The 19,691-nt window shown below is 42.0% G+C and overlaps 1 protein-coding gene across 5 annotated transcripts in view; it reads left to right on the plus strand.

Annotated features, from left to right (window-relative positions):
* HTR2C (5-hydroxytryptamine receptor 2C) overlaps nt 1-19,691 on the plus strand; it is a 222,670-nt gene that overhangs the window by 120,045 nt on the left and 82,934 nt on the right. The window contains exon 2 of one of the 5 annotated variants that reach the window (XM_063170468.1): nt 16,850-17,067. The exons of the other annotated variants lie outside the window; for them this stretch is intronic. The gene's annotated coding sequence lies outside the window, so the exon portion shown is untranslated. The remainder of the gene's footprint in view (nt 1-16,849; nt 17,068-19,691) is intronic. 5 annotated transcript variants of the gene reach the window in all.

The raw sequence follows: 19,691 nt of genomic DNA on the forward strand, positions 1-19,691 counted from the left end.
TGCTATTTCTCTTTGCGTAAAAACAGATAAATGTATTAATGCTTTATCAGACACCTTTCTAAATCCTTTGTAGCAAGTCAGAGCAGAACAAAGCACAAAGTAACGTCAGATCACATCAAATTAAAGTGTTTACAACAGCCAAGGTGTGATGGGAGAGCTAGCTGGAATAGTGAAGAAGTTTCTAGAGGTGTGGATGGAGAAAGTTGAAGTGTTTTATTCTTCAGGATGGGCAGCCTGCAGCAGGATGCCTTCCATGATCAGCTCCACATGTGCCATCCATGTCACAGCACTGGGGCATGGGGCGTCAGAAATGCCCTGGGCAAATTAGAATACTTTGAAAGTCAGAAGTTCTGATTCAGTTACTGCTTGGGGAAAGGGTGAGAGGTTTATTTGTTTTTCTTTTTTTTTTTTAACCTCTTTTGGTGACAAAATAAATGTATTCTACAGAGTTTCTCTGAGCTGATGCTCAGGAGTTTGTTTATGACCAGCACTATGACGAGGGAAAAATCAAAAGCAGATTGATGTTTTAGGAGGAGAAGCTGCGTTCCATGGTGTCAGAGGACAAAAAGGCTCTGATGACTTTTTCTGAAACCTTATCTAAAGTATGATAGTTATAGGGTTATTTAGGAGCTTGAAAATAAGTGAACATTTACACATGTACATAACCTACAAAGTGATGTCATGGCTTTAGTTTGGCCAGTGTAAGTGGAACTCTGTCACCATGATATTTTCTGAAAAATCGCTTTGCCACGATTTTTATCCTGAGAAGCTGAGAAGGCTCAGAAAAGAAATGTAAACAATAATTATCTGATTGCTTGGAGTGTGGTCTGGAGGCTGCTTACCAACAGTTGCATCTCTGATTGGTTCCATGTGAATTGTTTTTAATTAATGACCAATCCCAGTCCAGCTGTGTTGGGACTCTGGTCTATCATGGGTTTTTATTATTAATTCTTTTCTAGCCTTCTGAAGTATCCTTTCCCTTACTTTAGTATAGTTTAAGTATATGATTTTCTTTTAATATAGCATCATAATATAATAAATCAGCCTTCTGAGAACTTGGAGTCAGATTCTCAACTCTCACCTTATCCTGGGGACCCTCACAACACCACAGCAGAGGTCAGCATGCTGGAGCAGAGCTCTGAGCCAGAATCCATGAAGTTCTTCTGCTTTGAGTGCTCCCTTGGAGAGAATTGTGGGTTTTTGTGTTCAGAATGTTTGTTTGCATGTAGCCATAAAGCAGCATGAGGGTCATTTCCAGGTCAGCTCAGAATGACAGATCTTGTCAAGGGGACGTGTGCTGCTGCAGTGGGAGCTCTCAGGGTGCTGACAGAGAACAGGAGCTGTGTTCTGCCTGCTCACATGCTCTGACATTTGGGGTGAGGCCCAGTGCACCAAACTAAATAAACTTACTATGAGCAGAACCCAGCAAATGCATTTTGAGCTCCAAGAGCCTTTCAAACAACTGAACATTGCTGCTTATGCAATGAAGATCTCTTCGAAATACTGGTGTAATTTAAATGTGGGTCGAGTATGAATTTCTCAGACCCTAAATTTAAGCATAAGCATGAAGTAGGCCAAATAGCAGGATTGTGGGTTGTGAGGTTTTTATTTGGGTTTTGGTTTTGAGAGGTTTCACTTATTCCCCTGTCTGATTTCTTTCTTTTCCTTGGGTTTTGGTCTGAATCAGATTGAATTCTGTTTTTTAAAAACTTCCATGATTTGGAATTGCTTAGAAAACTTGTTTAAGGAATCCCAGTTCACAGACCATGAGAAAGTTTTATTCACTGACTGTTAGTTTAGAGGATGTCAGCAGAGGGAAGATGGGATGTGTTGAGCCCAAGCTGACTGAGGCCATCAGGAGCTCGTGCCCACCTCTCTTTCCTGGTCATTTTTAAGGGCAGTGATTGTCTGAATCCCACCACAGACACCTGGCCTGGGTCAATTTGGGATTTCCAGTTCACACACAGCAGGATTTCCTTGGCCCTGCCTGTCCAGGAGCCACGGGAAAGGGTGTCTGTGTTTCCCCTCTGAAAGCAATGCCTCCAGAAGCTGAACAAAACTGAGTGTCCATATTCCCCAGGGGCAAACCCTGGAAGTAGAACAGTGTCTTTTCCCACTGACTTTTGCTAGATGAAGCAAATTAGCAGTCTGGTAATTATAATCTGTCTGTTGTGAAAACTATTGCTCTCAAGCACTCAGCAAGCCCAGGCTTTTAATATGTATATTGACAATACGTGTCTAAAGTACTGCCATTTCTTTTGGAATATTAAAGGAAAAACTATTTTAAAACTCACTGCCTAGAGATATGTATTTTTTTTTTGTAGCAGGCACATTTATGTAAAATCAACTTTATTTCCAGTATTAATATTTTGTGAATGTGAATTCAACATATAGATTTAATTATAGTTGGGAAGAAGTCCTGTATTGTGTTGATTGGTATTGCATTTGATTGGTAACAAAATCATGACAGAAACGCATGCCTAAAACTTTGCATGCTGCATATTTTCACTTGAGGTTTGAAAATACCATTGTATCAAATATTTTGCATAGAAATTAGTAAGTAATGCTGACTATGGCACCTTTTTACTCTACTCCTACATATTTTGCAAGCAGGAAAAAAAAAAGCCAAATTCAGTAACAAAATACTCATTGCTAATTGCTACTTAAACCTTTGTGACCTTATATTTTCCCTGGTGTTTAAAAAATAATTTATTTAAAGCTAAAGCCCTCAATGCATGCCTTAAGTTGCTGTTTTTAGCGTATTTCCATGAAGTTTTGAGAAGCCTGCACAGGCCATGATTTAAGTGGTGTAAAAGGGGTGGAGGAGAGGTGCCAGCAGGTTTCATAGGGCTGTTCTGTGGGGAGGGAAGGCAGCAGGCAGTGCTGAAGCCTTTGTGGCAAATAGAAGCATCAAAGCTCTGGGCCCTGCGTGGTGTGACCGCTGCCAGGAGAAAGATGACAATTCTCCAAACAAAGCCACCCCCCTGCCACCCCCACATGCTCTGGATGTGAATATCACCTCCCTGGAGCATGCTGATTTGTGAAGCTCACTGAGAAACACTCTCTTTCTCCTTTCATTGAGTGTTTTTTGACTTCGTGTTTTCTGTTTTTGCATTTGGAAATTCAGCTCTGCCCTGTTCGTGCCCGACTCGTGGTTTGCTCACAGACCTTCATGGCTTGAGCTGCCCTGCCACTCCAACCTTGCAGACAGCTTTCCCAGTGGGGTTTAAAGGGTTTTTTAAGGTTCAGATTTGATTTCTGCCTGAGGATTTGCTCCTTGCATCTGGAATTTCTTGTAATATGTTCCTGGAAAAGAAGGAGAACCAGCAATACCTCCCTGTGAAATCTGCTCATGTTTGCTGGGTGAAGAACTGGAGAAACCAGCACCCATCCCCTTCCCAAGGGCCAAAATTTGCCTCAGGATGGGAAGAGCATTTAGAACAATCTACATGTTAGGGGGACTCAAAGGATGCAAAAGCAAAAAAGATCAAACATAGTTTCAAAATAAATTAGCAAAATGTCCCCTGTTCTTATCAGCATTTTGCTTTCTAGGAACTTCATCTTCTGCATTTTGCTTTGTACAAGAGTAACTAAGGCCTGCAATAATTTTCCTTTATATATTGATTTAAACTACAAGTTTAATCTATAACTAGGAGATAAAATATTCTAGGAATATGGTGTTCAGCTAAAATAAGATTGAGAACTTTAGTTTGATGCATAACATCTATTTAAAGTAGTCACGTAATTTATTGGAGCAGAGCTTCTACTGAAATAGTTCTGCAGTTTCATTATCACTTTTGTAGGCAGACCTCTGATCCAGATAACCAGGGGAATGCTATTTTGGAGGAAAATATTCTAAATGCCTTCCTCTTTCTGAATTACAAGGGGATAAAAGGAGAATACTTTCCTTGTGAATCAAAGGATGATATTTATGAATTCCAGAGCTTGCTTTTCTCGAAACTTAAAATAGAACATTGAGAGTTCTTCACCTTAACAAAATGCTAGGTTTCTAAAAACTGAAAGATTTCTGATCCATATATTCTGGCAGTTTTTAAAATAGGGTTATTTTTGTCCAAACTATGAGCCAGGTTTAGCAGTTCTGAACAAAGTACGTGTCTGTAGGCATTTTGGTAGTCCTTCAAATCATCCTGATACCTTAAAAGCTGAGATCCATCCTCAAATACGAAATTGCTGGAGTTTTTTATAGAGAGACTTTTAGAATTGATTAAAAGCTATAAATTAAAGCTGCAGCTCTGTGTTTTCCTCTCAGAGGTGGCTTTGGAAAGCACTTGCTTGTGACCCTGACCTGTCAGGCTCCTGAATCTGCAGCAAATTATTGAGAGTGGAGAATGGCTGTGGACACCTTGTGTCTGCACGGTGGCAGCAGGCCAGTGGTGCATGCAATGCAGGTGGGTGGGTTCTGCATTGGGCTCTGGGCAGTTCTTGGCTCTCTCTGCTCTGTCCCTGTGTCTGCAGAGCTCTGAGTGCTCAGGGAAGGGGAGCAGGGAGATCTGCTGGAGACCTCTCTGTGAAACTCCCTGTGCTGAATGAGAGAGGTCAGATCAGATCTTGAAGCATACTCAGCCAAGTCTCTGTGTTTCACAGAGCTGCTGAAACTTCTGAAAATAGTATTGTTCACGTGTTTGGGTTGTTTGCTTTGTTTTGTTTGTTTGTTTTTTCTCAGCAGTTCATCTGCTGCCAGTAGCAGGAGCCAGGAAGCTGCTGTGATCTGCAGCGTGATTTTGGCAGCTTTTCTTGATAGAGGTTGAAAAAGCTTGAACCTTACCAGGCCTCTCCTTCCCTTGGTATCAAAAGGGCAGCTAACCCCTTTAATCTGTAAATGCTTTAGTAAGAAGTCATTGGGGAATTTGCCTAAAGCTCTGAGCCATCAGAAAGCTTTGCTGGGCAAAGTCATCCAGCGTGTGCAGGGATGGAAAAAGCCCAGACTGTGACCAAGGACAGCTGCAAGTCCACTCCTGGTTCTGACTAAAGACAAAGCTTTCATTGCATGATTATTTTTTTTTTCCTCCAGAAAGAAAAGCCTGATTGCTGATCTCATTGGCATGTTTCATAAATATCCATTGCATTTATCTGATCTGCTGATTTTGGGACACATGTTCTTAAACGCTTTTTTTTTTTTTTTTGCTAACAAACTTTATGACAAAAACTCTTCTACAGAAGCATGCTTCCTGGTAGTTTTTGTATTGGGGAAGAAGAAGGGAATAACCACTGTATATGGTCTTTAAATAAACTGAAAGGGGCCAACAAGATCACTGAAAATTTTCGCTGGGAGTTTAAGACACTGACCATGTTATTGCAAGGACTATGGGACACTGACCATGAAGGTTTCATGAGGCATCGGACCAAACCATTATACCTGTGAATTAAACTAAATATAGGTAGGTAGTGCTAGAATTTCCTACTTTGTTTTTTTTTAGGCTATTTCTTCTTGGTACCATGGGAACATTTAGTCCCCCTTTTTCTTGTGAGACTCTCCAAACAATGGATGACAATTTATCTATAATACTCTGTTCAATAAACTAAATGTTCACTTTGGCTAACTGCTCCAGTGCTGCTAGCTTTCTAGTCTGAAAGAAATTGAAAAGCTGGAGAAGGCTATTCATAACAGCCCAGTAGAGCTCTAAATATTTTTATTTCAGTAGTAAGATGGGACCTTTTTGGATAGTTCTTAGGAGATAAATCCTGTAGTTCATAGCTGCTTAAAAAGGATCTGGAAAGGAGAGGGCAGGGAGCTGCAAGGCCATTTGATTGTGCTATAGGGCTTTAATATCTCCCTGGTCTTATTTCAGATGCTCAGCATCATTCTTTGCTTGCTCAGCTAATAGTACACAAAGTGATCATTAATCAAAGTAAATAATGTGGCTGTAGCAGGAAACATGAGGCACTGAATGCAGAGAGAGTTTGCATTGATTCCAGGGGATTTTGGACAGATGGGTATCATCACTGCAATGTAAATAGATAAGGTTTCAGGTTCATGATTAGTTTTACAGATCACCTGAGCTGTGGTAATGCTATATGAGCCCTTAGCCTCTGGTTGCTGTTTCTTAAATGTAACTTTAACTATTTTTCACTTCCCTGCAGGCCAAACTCAGGCATTGACACAGCTGCCAATGCTCAGCCCCGGGGGGCTGCAGGATGTTGGGCTGCTGTGGCTTCAGTGCATTTGGGAAGGGTTCCCAGGAGGAATCTGTGAGCCAAGGCTGGGAAAGGGAGGTGCTGCCACACAGAGCCTTCACATGTCAGCTTCACCAGATCATCATCCAGTTTTGTGTCATATTCCTGCCAAATTATCAATGAAGAATCTAATGAGATGATCATACATTTAATATTTTGTACGTGATAACATAAGTTTTACCTGTTGCCTTTGGGAGGCTGCAGCAGGAGCAGGTGATTTGCAGGATGGATTGTGGTAATCAGGCAGCAGTATGTAAATATATGTGCAGGAGGGCAAGCAGGCTTGTTGTGTGCTGGACCAGGGCACTGCAGTGCCAGCCCCAGGGGAGGAGGATGCCCTGCTAAGCCTGTTCCAGCCTTGAGCTGAGACCACTGGCACCTGCACAAAGAAATCCTGTTTACCTCAGTACCAGCAGTTTTCACTTACCCACAGAGAGGGAGGGATATGAGCTAGATGCTTTAGCTCTGGAGGAGGAATTTTTTGTTGTTGTTCTGTGTCAATGATGTTTTGTCATTTCCTTCCTTTACAACTTTGGAAAAAATAAAAATTGAAGTGACGTAATTTTTTTTTTTTTTTTTTTTTTTTTGTCTGGTGAGGGAGTTGGTGGGAAATTGCAGCTGCCAGGCATTTCTCACTCAGGGCTTTGATGATTCATAAATTTGGGATAGGTGGTCATCTTAACTTTGCAGCTTGTGAGGAAGCAGGCAGTGCAGCCAGACTGGCTGGGCTGGCACAGGAGCTGGCTTTGCAGTGAGGGGAGGAAGGTTCTCTGCATGGATTATAGGAAAGTTCTGCTCTGCTACCTGGAATGGGAAACTATCCCAAGCAAGTTTAGAGCGTAGTTGGATTTAAACCCAGAATCAGTAAAGTCCAAGCTCTTGGAGCCATAAACACTCATGGAGCAGCTCGGACCAGAGACGAGCCCTGGAGATCTGTGCTGCAAGCAGGGCATGACCAGCTGAGCTCTCTCAAGGCCCAGTCAGTGGAATTTTGGATTATGACCAAGCCTAGAGGATCTCATCCTTCATGTTTTCATTAAATAAAATTTCTGTGGGCTTTTTGCTTTATGGAAGCATTGCAGATCTGACCTTATAATATTTCTTGTTATACCCTACAACATAAATTCTTGTAGACCTGATAATCAAGAGTCACCTGGTAATGTGGCACCCATTGATGGGGGTTAGTGAACCTCTAACAGTTGGACTGGTGGAAGATTTTCAGTTAGGTGGATCACTGTGGCAATTTCAATACTTGCAGACCCTGTATTTGTTATGTTGTATGGCACCCTGGCTCAGCTGAAGCTGCATCTCCTTTGCAGTTTGTCCCTGTGCTCTGGTTTGTCTCCCTGTCTCTGGGGCTGGCACAGTGCAACACTGAGCTGGATATTCAATTTTTTTCTGTGCTATTGTTTCCTTCCTTGTGACTGTGAAGTAAATTTCCATTGCTTGCAGAGGATTTTGAGAATGCAGATGTGTTCATGTGGGCTGGTTCAGATCCCTTTGCAGGTGAACCATTGGAAGGATTATTCAGAAGTTTTACAAGACTGAAGCTTGTAGGTCTGTTTTGGATCTGTTTTGGGTCCCAAAGGTCTTGTGAATGAGGAGGAAGAGCCTGTACAGTAGGAAATGGAAGCTGATCTTCTCCCTGGGCAGTGCTGATGAGGGATTGAAACACCCTTGCCCTTCTCTCATATGAATCCACAGTTGATGCCCTCCTTCCTGAGCCTCAGATGCATTGAACATTGATTTGATAGGATGGGTGGTCAGCTGAAAAATCACTGGGTTTGGGTTCAGGATTATGTGTTTCTTTCATGCTCTTAAAGCAGCATTACTGACAAAAACAGGTTCAGACCTCAGTGCAGGAGCTGTAGGAGCCTGTGCTCCCCAGGGCAGGGCAGGATGAGCAGGATGCTCTGGGAGCACAGCACTGCTCACATGAAATGCTCTTGGTCTCACCACACCAGTGCACTGGAACCCAGCCCTGAAACAGGTGGAGCAAAACATTTTGATATTACACCAATAGGAATTAAACATGCCTTATGTTACACCAGTAGAAATTTAAAACCTGTCTGCTTATGCAAAAGTTAGGGTACTATCAACCAGTGTGAATTCAGAATATGATAAATGCACTGAGGAGGAATAGTTAATGACTGATTTCTACATACCAGGCCTGAGAAAATGTAAATATTAATTCATTCATAACACAGACTTCGTAGTGAGAATGTACCTGTGTTAAAACACAGCCCTTAATTTTGAAGAGTATGAATGAATAGATAACAGAAATGACTGCTGTCATCTCTCCAAGAACAGAAAGATCTCAGCACCAGTGAGATCTCTGATCTCTGGCTGTTTGCTTTGGTGCCACAGAAATCAACAAAATAACTTGCGGAGACTTCAGAGAGAGACTCTGGTTGCAAAAGGACATTTTCCCTCCTCACCTGTAACTCAGAATCCCTTTGTTTTGGAGTTGTTGAGTGTAGGTGTGCAGCTGGCAGCGTGCTGGTGAGTTAAACTGTAGTAGTGGGACAAATAGCAATGAGGAGGTAGGAATACAACAAAATCTGAGAGCAAGGGAGGGAATTCATGTGCCAGCCTACCAAATTCACAGCAGAGACAAAAGGTAATGCCCAGCACTAAAGAGCAGGTTTTGTTAAGGCATCTGAACATGGTTTACATGTAGTGCCATGCAAAGTGACTTTGGAAATTATTAAATTTTTCACTGTGCACACAGAGGGTCCTGAAAATAGCACAAATACTGGAGTAGATATGCTTAAAACCACGGATATTTTCCCTTCTGTGAGAGCTCTTTTGGCTGTTGTGGTTTAAAATAAATCACATTTCCCTGCATTTTGACTTCCTTGAGCATTCTGGGAGATAACAAACAGCTTCATTTGCAGGGTGGTATTTCATGTGTGGGTGTATGGGACCTTCACATCCATTTTGCAGCTATTTGCTTTATCAGTTACTTCATCTGTGCCCGACCCATCTCCATCAGTGGAGCTTGACATGTTCTGCAGAGCCCTCCTGGCTCTGGTTTGCATAAAAGATCTATTTCTTCCTTCAACTATAAATATGTGGGTGCTATCACTCAGCTTCTCTGCAGTGGCTGCTTGTGCTATAAACAGTTTTGGGGCTCTTTGATCCCAAACTGCTCAGTGATTCTGGCGTGGCTGCAGTTTGAGCCAACCCTCAGACCAAGGGGGATGGATGGGCTTCCCTCAGAGGTCGCAGGGCATTGATCACGAGCCCTGTGGTAGCACCCAGGAGGTTTTGGGGGCCAGAGCTGGTTTATGGCTCTGGCATAGCTGAGGTTTTCCTGAGACAGGCAAACACTGAGCTCAAACATTTTGGGGTGCCTTTGTGGCGTTGTAAGATGCATCTAGGAGGGTGTCTGATTCATCTTGCTGGGTGAGGCTGGGAAAAGAGAAAAATAACCAAAGGAGTAAAGGGGAAAATGAGTTTTCTCCCATGAGACAAGGCACCTGAGCTGTGCAGCAGGAGATGACCCTAATTTGTGAAGAAATACCAAATACTCCCAGCTGTGGCCCTGGCAGTGCCTGGCAGCAGGGAGAAATGTCATTATCAGAAGTTTTGTGGGTGTAAGGAAATGCTGAGCCCCTGCAGATGATGCTGGCTCCAGAATGGCCCTATGTGCAGCTGGTTATTTGCAAATAAACCTGTCTGATTTAAATCTGTCAGTCATGGAGGAATACCTGGAAGCTGGTGAAATGTCACAGACACTGACCCAGAGCCAGGACACCATCCAAATCTGGATGATCTGGATCCATCACCAACCAGGATCCATCCTGGATCTGTGCTCTGTTGGCCTTGTCCCTCCCTGGGGTGGGGACAATCAGACCAGAACACACTGAGCTCCTGTGGGAAGGGATCACAGCCACTATCCTCTCACAGAGCCTGTCCCCAAAGGCAATATTCAATATATCTATTGACAGAATTACCACTTCAGAGAAAGGCAATTGGTGACATTCCTGTGTCTTTTCTCAAGCAGTTTTACTCACCTGCTATTCCTCACCTATGGCAATATGGTGTAATTTTAAACAAATAATTGTCTTACTGCTATCTGGGGCTTCTTACTAAGAAGTTTTTTTCCTCAGGGTACTGTAAGAGAGATTTCTTTGATATTGTTAACCTCAGTGAAACTCTGCCAACTAGTAACTGAAAAGCTTTCTGGTACATCTAGAGAAAGATATAATTTTAAAGTTAAAATGGAAATATTTTACAGTAACTATTACTGTAAAAAATACAGTAAATACAGGTGAAAGCAATGAGTGGTAGCTGCGTGCATACAGCATGGGTGCTGTTTTCTTATTTGAAGAAGTTACTTATTTAGTCATGCACTCAAAACCAGCTCAATTATATAAACAAGCCCTAGCATAACTTTTTTTTTTCTCTGAGTGCTTTAAACTGGGGAACTGCCTGAGTAATTTTCTTCTGAGTACAAGTAATTACTCAGGTTTGCACTCGGTGACTTTCCTTTTATTAAGCTTTGGAAACAATTCTGTATTTTGAATCCCATTATCCTTTTTATTCCTAGCTTTAAGTAGAACATTAGTGAGCCAGCTAAGGGGCATAGGGTGAACACAAAAATATTTTCTTAGTTTGGGGAGGAAAACTGTGATTGACATTTATCAGTGGTTAATAAATTCTGTGGCTAAAGTCAGTTTGTAGCAGCAGCAAAGATTGTTTCATAATGCTATTCCCTCAGTAAATGACATTTTAAAATTTCCTTGATTATTCATCTTTTCTGGCTTTGAAAATTTCTAATATATTTTGAAAGCTGGGTTATAATGAGCTTGCAGGCAGCTTATCACATAATTTCCAAGAGGCATCAACACTGGTCTGTGGTTGCATTTTGCTTCTGATAGTGTGTGTTTGCTTTATGCTTTGCTAAGTGTTAGGATAAAAAATACACTCTTTGGTAATTGGGAGCCCTGCCTGTGCTCCTCTGCAGGGAAGATGATGTCAGGGGTATTTTATCTATCAATATGCCCCTGCAAACAGGTGTGGGTGTCTTTGTGAAAACTTGTAGGGAGATGGCAGTGGGGAGGTGACTGTGCAGGACTCTGTGACGATGAATTCCCCTTGGTGGCAAAGGAATTGTCTTCATCCTGCATATATTTAATTATAAAAAGTGAGCACCACATTCTCTGATCCTCATGAGGGTGGGGCTCCAGAACCTGAAGAAGTGGATTTGGCCCATGAATATTTGTCCTCTGGGGTGCAGGGACTTTCCTTCCCGGGGCCACAGGCTGGCAAATCCAGCAAGGAATCTGTGGTGGTGACCCTGAGCGTGCAGAGCAGGAAACGTGGCCAAGGCTCCCTGGGCTCCAGGAGGTTTCCTGCCTGGCTCTGGGGGTTTGCAGCCTCCTTTGCTGGCAGGAGCCATGGTCCTTTCATGGTCTGCCCATGGTCTGCCCATGGCCATCCCCTGCTGTACCAATGAGCACTTCCAGGTGCATCTCCAACAGTTCCCAACTGGAGTGTGTATTGTATTTGTGGGGTGCCCCGTGGCAGGGAGGAATAATGAACCTGACTCCATGTTCTCAGAAGGCTAATTTATTATTTTATTATATTATATTGAAGAATACTAAACTATGCTAAAGAATACAGAAAGGATACTTACAGAATGCTAAAAGAAAATAATGAAAACTCTTGACTCCTTCCAGAGTCCCGACAGAGCTTGGCAATGATTGGCCAAAGAGTCAAAACAGTTCACATGAAACCAATGAAACAGTCACCTGTTGGTAAACAATGTCTAACCACATTCCAAAGCAGCAAAACACAGGAGAAGCAAATGAGATAATATTGTTTTCCTTTTTCTCTGAGGCTTCTCAGCTTCCCAGGAGCAAAATCCTGGGCAAAGGGATTTTTCCAGAAACTCTGAATATGACAGAGTGTGCTCAGTGAAATGCATTGCTTTGTTGGCTTAGCTTTTATCCTACAAGTAGGGCTTTCAAATAATCATTCATCAAACCCCATCATATTTTGGGAAGTGTTGCACTCAATAAAATAGGCAACTGAAACATCATCTTCCAGGAGTGTCACAGAAAGTACACTTAAAATTCAGGTTGTGTTGGGGGACAACACTGCAATGAATACAAGGAGGCAGGATTGAGAATAGATTTTTCCAAGTCAGAAGGATTAATTCCAACTCTCACAGAAGATTTAGCTCTTTCCATGTGGGATGCAAACCTTGTGGCTCTGAAATAATTAGCAGGCAGACTGCAGGCCTAGTGTGTGTTACACAAGATAAAAATGGACTTTCTTTAAAAATCATGATGTGTACAAAAAATATTGTTTGAAAAGTTAAGACAAGTAGTTTAACAGCTTATACCTATTTATTTATGAGCTCATAGAGGAGATACAAAGATGACTACACAGCTCTGCAGTTTTAGAGTTGGCATCAGTTGTTAACTTGGCTTCCTTCTAACAAAAAATCCTTTACTATCAACAGCAGGCAGCCAATAAATGGACTTTTTGTTACACCTGCCTTTGCTGGGGATGAGAGGTGCACATACAGAGCTGTACCATGCTGAATGCCTGAACAAGTGCTTTTTTTCCCCAAATTAAAGCCCCAAGCCTGAAGATGTTGCACCATGAGGATGCTGTGGGTTTCCTTGGGCCTTAGGTATAGACAAAGAAAAGTTTGATTTATTTGTTCTGGATCTTTGTAGATATTTATTTGCCTAAATTACATTTAATTACCCACAGTAAATTTGTCATATTTCCCCCCCATCTCTGGCCCAGGGATTGCACCAGGACTGTGGCACCTTCCAGCAGCTGTGCAGGAATGGATGCAATATTTTCTCCTCTATTTCCCAACATGACAAATTGCATCAAAATAACAGCAAAGAGATCTTTCAGTTATAAAGAGATTAAGAAAGGGGGGAATGGGTCTTTACAGAAAGATGCATCTCTATGTAATAAAATATTGAATGTGATGAAGTGAATTCAGGCTCATAAAATGAATTCAGCCTCATTTTTAGTGCTCTAAAATGATAATGTAGAGGAAAACCTATTCCAGACATTTCTTCAGGCAGTGCAGTTACTTCATTAGCCTTTATTTCTTCTCACTTCTGCTCTCTTGACAGCTTTTCAAGTCTCAGGTTCTTCCTTTTTGAAATGCTTTGATGTGCTCATCTGTTTGACAAACTGTTTAAGGTCTTGGTCTTAATTGAACATTTGTAGATACCCACAGAGGGTTTTGTTAATGAAGTCTTTAAAATACCAAGTGAAGTTCTAGTTTTCTTCAGGAACAAAGTTTTATCCTTGACATTATTTTTCCTTTGGAATGATATTCCTATTTAACATCTAGGAAATTTTAGTCTTACAAAGCAGCAGTGGGCTTGTAAGGGTAGGGATGTAATTAATTGAGGATTTTCTATATCTTTGGGGTGCCTTGTTTTTAAAGAATAGGAATACATCATAATTGAAAATGTCTTTTGAATGACAGAAGCCTTTGATACCACAAAGGCATGAGAGTAAGTGGTTGCCCAGCCTCAGATTAGGAGAGCTCTTACACTTTGATGGATAATACTCTGTTTTCTGGATTGAAGCCATGCTTTTTGCTACTTGGTTTGGTGTAAGGTAATTAAATTGAACTAAGGGTTACTCATAAACTATGTTCATGACTTTCAGCACTACTGACAGTGGCAGCAATCTGAGCTCCTGAGTCTGTGATGTGGACTGACAGGAATAACTCACTGCCCTGTTGTAGCTGGATCTGGCATTGCAGATTTCCAATACCAGATGCAGTGGCTATAAAATCCTCCTTGAAAAGCTGTGTATAAGAGGAGAAGGTTGACATGAAGAGAAAGAAAACGTTTCCAAGAGGTGTGTGAGATTAGGAAGTTGTGTGTTTTATTGTTAAAAATTGGGTATATTTTGGGACCCCTCTGCTTTGGGACCTGCTGCAGCCCAGAGAGATCCAGAGGAGCACAACCACTCTGTCCTCTGGAATTCACTTTCCCTGAAACTGTTTTCTGCTTGAATCACACAAAGTGTTTCTTTGCTGTAGTAATGTTTGCATTAAAAAAAATTTACAAACTTGGGTAACAGTTTCCTGGCAGTGTGAGCAGCACAAATGTATTGTTGGTTCTCAGGCATTTGCAGTGATCTTAGTCATAGCAAAGTGGTCAAATTGGGATCTCTTTTTGAAAAGACAAAACAATTTTCTTGTTTTCAAGGGGAAATTTGGGGAAAACTTCTGAAATGTAGAATTTGCTGTTGCTTTTAATCTGCCAACAACTAGCAGAGGTTTTTTTGTTGGTTTTTTTTTTTTTTAATTCATTCTTTTTCCTTAGTGTTTTCCCTCATAAATGAAATAATGTAAATAAATTACATAAATTATCTAAAATAATGTAAATTAATTCCATTAGCTAATTCTGTTTGGCTAATTTTAAAAAGAAAAATATTTTGCCTGAGGTTAAAGCTAAGGCTCCACATGCACAGCCCTGCTGCCTTTAAAAGCTAATGCAGGCTCACTCTTTAGATAAGGACCAAGTGATCCTCAGAAGTGAGAAAGCTGCATCAAGAGATTTGACAAGGCTCATTAAAGTTCAATTAGAAAATTCGTTTAACACTAGGCATCCTGCCCCTTTTATTTCCCAAGCACAAACAATAAAATTTTTATCACATACAAGTACATACTTAAAATGTGCTAGGGAAATAAATAATCTTCATGTTTAATTCATCTTATATAATAATTGATGTCCATTAGGGATTTGGATCAGGCATTAGGTATACAGCTCCACAGCATGGCATTGGATGTGTGATTCCCAACTGTCCCTACTGGGAAGTTTGTCAAGTAAATTGAAATAAAAAATATTTTCAGAAGACTTATGAGAGATCTTTTGTAAAGAGTTCATCTGTTTTCTGAGCAATGCAGTCTTGGCACACACTCAAAAAAACTTGACTCAGCACCTTTACATTGAGTGATTTCATGATTCTTTTGACTACTTCTGTAAGTTTTATTTATTTAGCATCACACTATTTTCAGTTATTGGGGAATAATCCCCTCCTCCTGCCTCCAATATTACAAAAATTTAAATTTTCACTTGGCTGTTTGATGACAGGGTGTGAGTTTTGTGGGACTCGTGACGTAGACATTTACAACATCAGTAAATCCAGGTGTGGAGTTGGAGCTTTAGGCAGCTGCCGTGTGCTGTGGCTCTTCAGGCTGCTCTTAATTCCTTTTTTGCAGCGATAAAGCTGCCAAGAATGCAGTGCTTGTTATGCCATGATGGATGTCCTGTGGAGCCAGTCCTTGTCCCCTGTGCCTGCCCTTTCCCTGCCTTTGTTTCCTCTGCAGTACTGCTTATCTGGGAGACATTGTGCAGCCTTCTGAAATGATGCAAACCTTTAAATAAATGTGGTATTTTTGGCTGAATGCAGGCATAGGGACTGCTGTGATCACTTTCTAAAGTGCTGGGTTGTGGCTGTTCAAACCCTGCCTTTGAGTGGACACTGTCTGCATGTGAAATTATTCATTAGAAGGTGATTGGGAAATGTAAACGAGTCCTGTGATACTTTTTTTCAAATTACATTTATCCCTTACTTGCATTTAATTAATCAGTTAATTCAAAAGTGTTTGGGTGATCTTAAAACATAGTAAACAAATAATATAGAAGGTAATGACTTGTGTCAGGGAAAGAGGTGCCCTTTGTGCTGTCCCTGCAAATCTTGGCTATAATCAGTTTTCTATTCCCAAATTGGTGACCAAAACTTTGCTGGCAGTTGCAGCTGCTTGATTCTTATTCCTGTGGCACAGGTCATTAGGGACTGCAGCATTTTGGCTGCCCCACCAGACATGTATTTCCATGAGTTTTAAATACTATTCCGTGGTAACTGACCTTGCAGGAACAGTATGTTCCAGAGGAAACTCAGATATTAAGTCTTCATAATTTTCACTGTAAATCACTTTGTAACCCTGCATTAAAAGGAAAAAACTCTCTTAAAATATTTATTTCCCAATTGCAGTTATAAAAATAATGTTCTAATCTAAAAAAATTTAAAATACTAATAAATGGGAAAATCCACAGAGAACCCCTTAATGTCTAAAATCAAGCCAGCCCAGTGACTCAGATATTATTAATTGGTATTGCTCAGTGTTCTCCTTCCCTGAGTCTTTTTTGAAAGATAAATAACTAATTTAAATAAGCTGCACTTTTCCCATCCTGGGTAGGGTGGACTCAAAGCTGACAGTGCAAAGTGTAACCTCAGAGCCATTAATCATTAAATAGGCATTTTGTGAAGGTGGTGGCTGTATCAGAGGCCCTGGTGTGTGTTTCTTCCCCTCTTTGTGAGCACTTAGCAGATTATTTTGGTGAGTCCTCCCTGAAAGGGCAGAATAAAGCAGACCCCTTTTGGCAGGAATGGCTCATTGAATTTTAGGTGACCAAAAAAAAATTAGGTAGACAAAATTCACTTGCTATGACCCCTTGGGTACCACACTTGGTCATTCCTGAACAGTTGTCTTAACTTGGACCCAAATGTTTCCTGCTGATAGAAATGCCACTTCCTCCATTTGCCACACATTCAGAACCAGCAGCCCATGGGATGTCTGCAGCTTGGGCAGGGTGTGTCATCCCATGGGGACACTAGTGAGGTGACACACAACTCATCCTTTCTGCAGGACCAGCTCTCTTTTTGCTGCTGTGCTGCTGTCACCCAGGATGAAAGGCTGCAGATACCCCAGGGCTGCAGCGGAGCTTTCAGTGAGATGAGAACTGCACAGAGGCACCAGAGCAGCCCAGGCAGCCACTTCTGGGAAGATCATGAAAAAGTAAAGTCTGCCTAATGGATCCCAGTTCCTTCTCCTTCCCTTTTGGCAGCCCTTCATGGTGACACAAAGTGAGTACAAAGCCTGGCGCCAAGACAAAACGCAGTGATTTGTGCTCTAAGTGTTCCTAAGGGCAAAAGGGATCTTTGAGGGCTTCCCTGAATTGATTCCTGTTTGAACTAAAGCCAGAGCTTAAGCCAGGCTTTGCAGAGCTGCAGCTGCCTGCCCCATGGCTGTGGCACTGGGAATGAGGTCCCAGGCCAGATTTGGGGCAGGGGCTGGGCTGGGCACAGAGGGAGCCCCGGGGGTGTTTGGGGAGCTCAGCCCTGTGCCAGAGGTGTTTGGAGAGCTCAGCCCTGTGCCAGGAGGATGTTTGGGCAGCTCAGCCCTGTGCCAGAGGTGTTTGGGCAGCTCAGCCCTGTGCCAGAGGTGTTTAGGCAGCTCAGCCCTGTGCCAGAGGTGTTTGGGGAGCTCAGCCCTGTGCCAGGAGGGTGTTTGGGCAGCTCAGCCCTGTGCCAGAGGTGTTTGGGGAGCTCAGCCCTGTGCCAGGGGTTGTGGGGTGTTTGTGAAGCTCAGTCCTGAGCAGGGGCTGTGCTGTGCTGGGGTAAAAGACAGCCTGGTGTGGGGATGGATCCTGCTGAGCATCTGGGCTCTCCTGGGACCAGCAGAGCTTCTGTTTGTGATGTAAAAGTGACATGATGAATTCTCCATCACAAACAGCACACAGAGAGATTTCCCACTCAGTGGGGCCAGTGGGATCTAGTGAGAAGCAGAGACTGAAGGGGTGGGTGTTTGGAGCTTGTGATGAGTGAGATGATGCTGATATCCTGCTCAGCCTATCTGTCTCCTATTTTGGGTAAGACCCCTTTACCCCTGTGAACTGCTTATGTGGGGGTGCTGGGCTACATTTCCTGTCCCATCTGCTTTGCTTCTGATGAGAATTAAGTTTTGAAGCTGACCTTCCTTGTTGATGGCATCCTTCAAATCAGTTCCATCTCTGGGAATGTGAAGTCTTGGGGGAGGGGGAGAGGCTTATTGGTGGTTTTGTTTAGGTTGGTTTTGTCTTTTTAACTTAAACCTTGTATAAAAATGTTTGAAATACACCCCTTCAGAATTAAAGTGGCATTGCATAATTTCTATATTAAGATTTAAACCCATTACAGTATCTCAAGTTCAGATAAACCAAATATTTAAGCCTAAGATGTTTCCTATTAACATGTATAAAAAGCTAGAACCCATGGAATTCTCTGGCTAAACACACAAATAATGTACTTAATTGCAAACCACTGTAGTTCATGAAAACAGCAGCTCTCATCAATCCTTTCTTAGGTAAAGATGAGGTGAGGCCTTTTCTAATCTTTTGATCATAATATGATTAGCCACAATTGCCTCAAGTCACTAATTGTGTAGATAATTTTCTTCATGTGCTCTTTTTAAAATGTAAACTCAATGGTTTCTTTTGTAGCCACTGCACCTATTAAAATACTTTTTCCTGCATTGTGAATTGAATTCCAACTTTGATTCAAAAGCAATTTGACATAAGTTGGAGCTAAAAGTTTAATTATCTAAACAACAAGAAATGTAAAAAATAAGAAAAAGTATAGTTGCTGACATGGTGTGCTATTAGCATAAAATATTTGAAGTTACTGTAATGCCACAACCAGTGACAACTTTTGGCAGGCAATCAGAATTATTTTTTCTCTTTGGGGAAAGATTAACAAGGAACAGGAATAATACAATAGGATTAACAACAGTTACTTGAATGGAAATATTTTGGCTGCAGTCCGTGGCTCCTAAGTCAAACTCCTATTCAGATCATCCCTCCTGTGTGCACTGTGTTCCCTCCAATGTTTTCTGCGTTTGAGTACATGAGTTGGGCTCCCCATGCATTGTCTGGGGGTGAAGCAGGGACCTGACACTGCTGTCAGCTTTCCTGGCCCCAGAGCAGCAGGGCCCCAGGGCTGTGTGAGGATCTGAGCTGTGCCTGCTCCTGCAGGGAACGAGACACTCCCAGGGTGCTTGGGCTCCATTTTCAAGGCAGTTTTTGCTCTGTTTGAGACAAGGATCTGGCCTTAGGACACTTGGGTCCGTTCTCTGCTTGCTCAGGGTGTGTGACAGTGTTCACAGGGGTCTGAGGATGAGGGAAGAGACGAGGATCTGACTCCGTGTTTCAGAAGGCTGATTTATTATTTTATGATATATATTATATCAAAACTATACTAAAAGAATAGAAGAAAGGATTTCATCAGAAGGCTGGCTAAGAATAGAATCAGAAAGAATGATAACAAAGGCTTGTGGCACAGACAGAGAGTCCAAGCCAGCTGACTGTGATTGGCCATTAATTAGAAACAACCACATGAGACCAATCACAGATGCACCTGTTGCATTCCACAGCAGCAGATAACCATTGTTTACATTTTGTTCCTGAGGCCTCCCAGCTTCTCAGGAGGAAAAATCCTAATGAAAGGATTTTTCATAAAAGATGTCTGTGACAAGGGTACAAGAGTGCCAGGACAGAAATAAAAGCATCTCCTGGTTTGTCAAACTGGGCAGTACAGCTGAAGGTCAGTGATGGAAAAGGGACATTCCAGGAGAGGCTTCTCCTGTTATTTAAAACCCACTCCCTCTCTTATGCAAAGCATACAGTGACAGCCACAGGAAGTGTCATTAACCTTCCTCTCATTTGGGGAGGAAC

This window comes from Melospiza melodia, chromosome 16 (assembly GCF_035770615.1).
Source record: "Melospiza melodia melodia isolate bMelMel2 chromosome 16, bMelMel2.pri, whole genome shotgun sequence".
Taxonomy (NCBI): Eukaryota; Metazoa; Chordata; class Aves; order Passeriformes; family Passerellidae; genus Melospiza; species Melospiza melodia.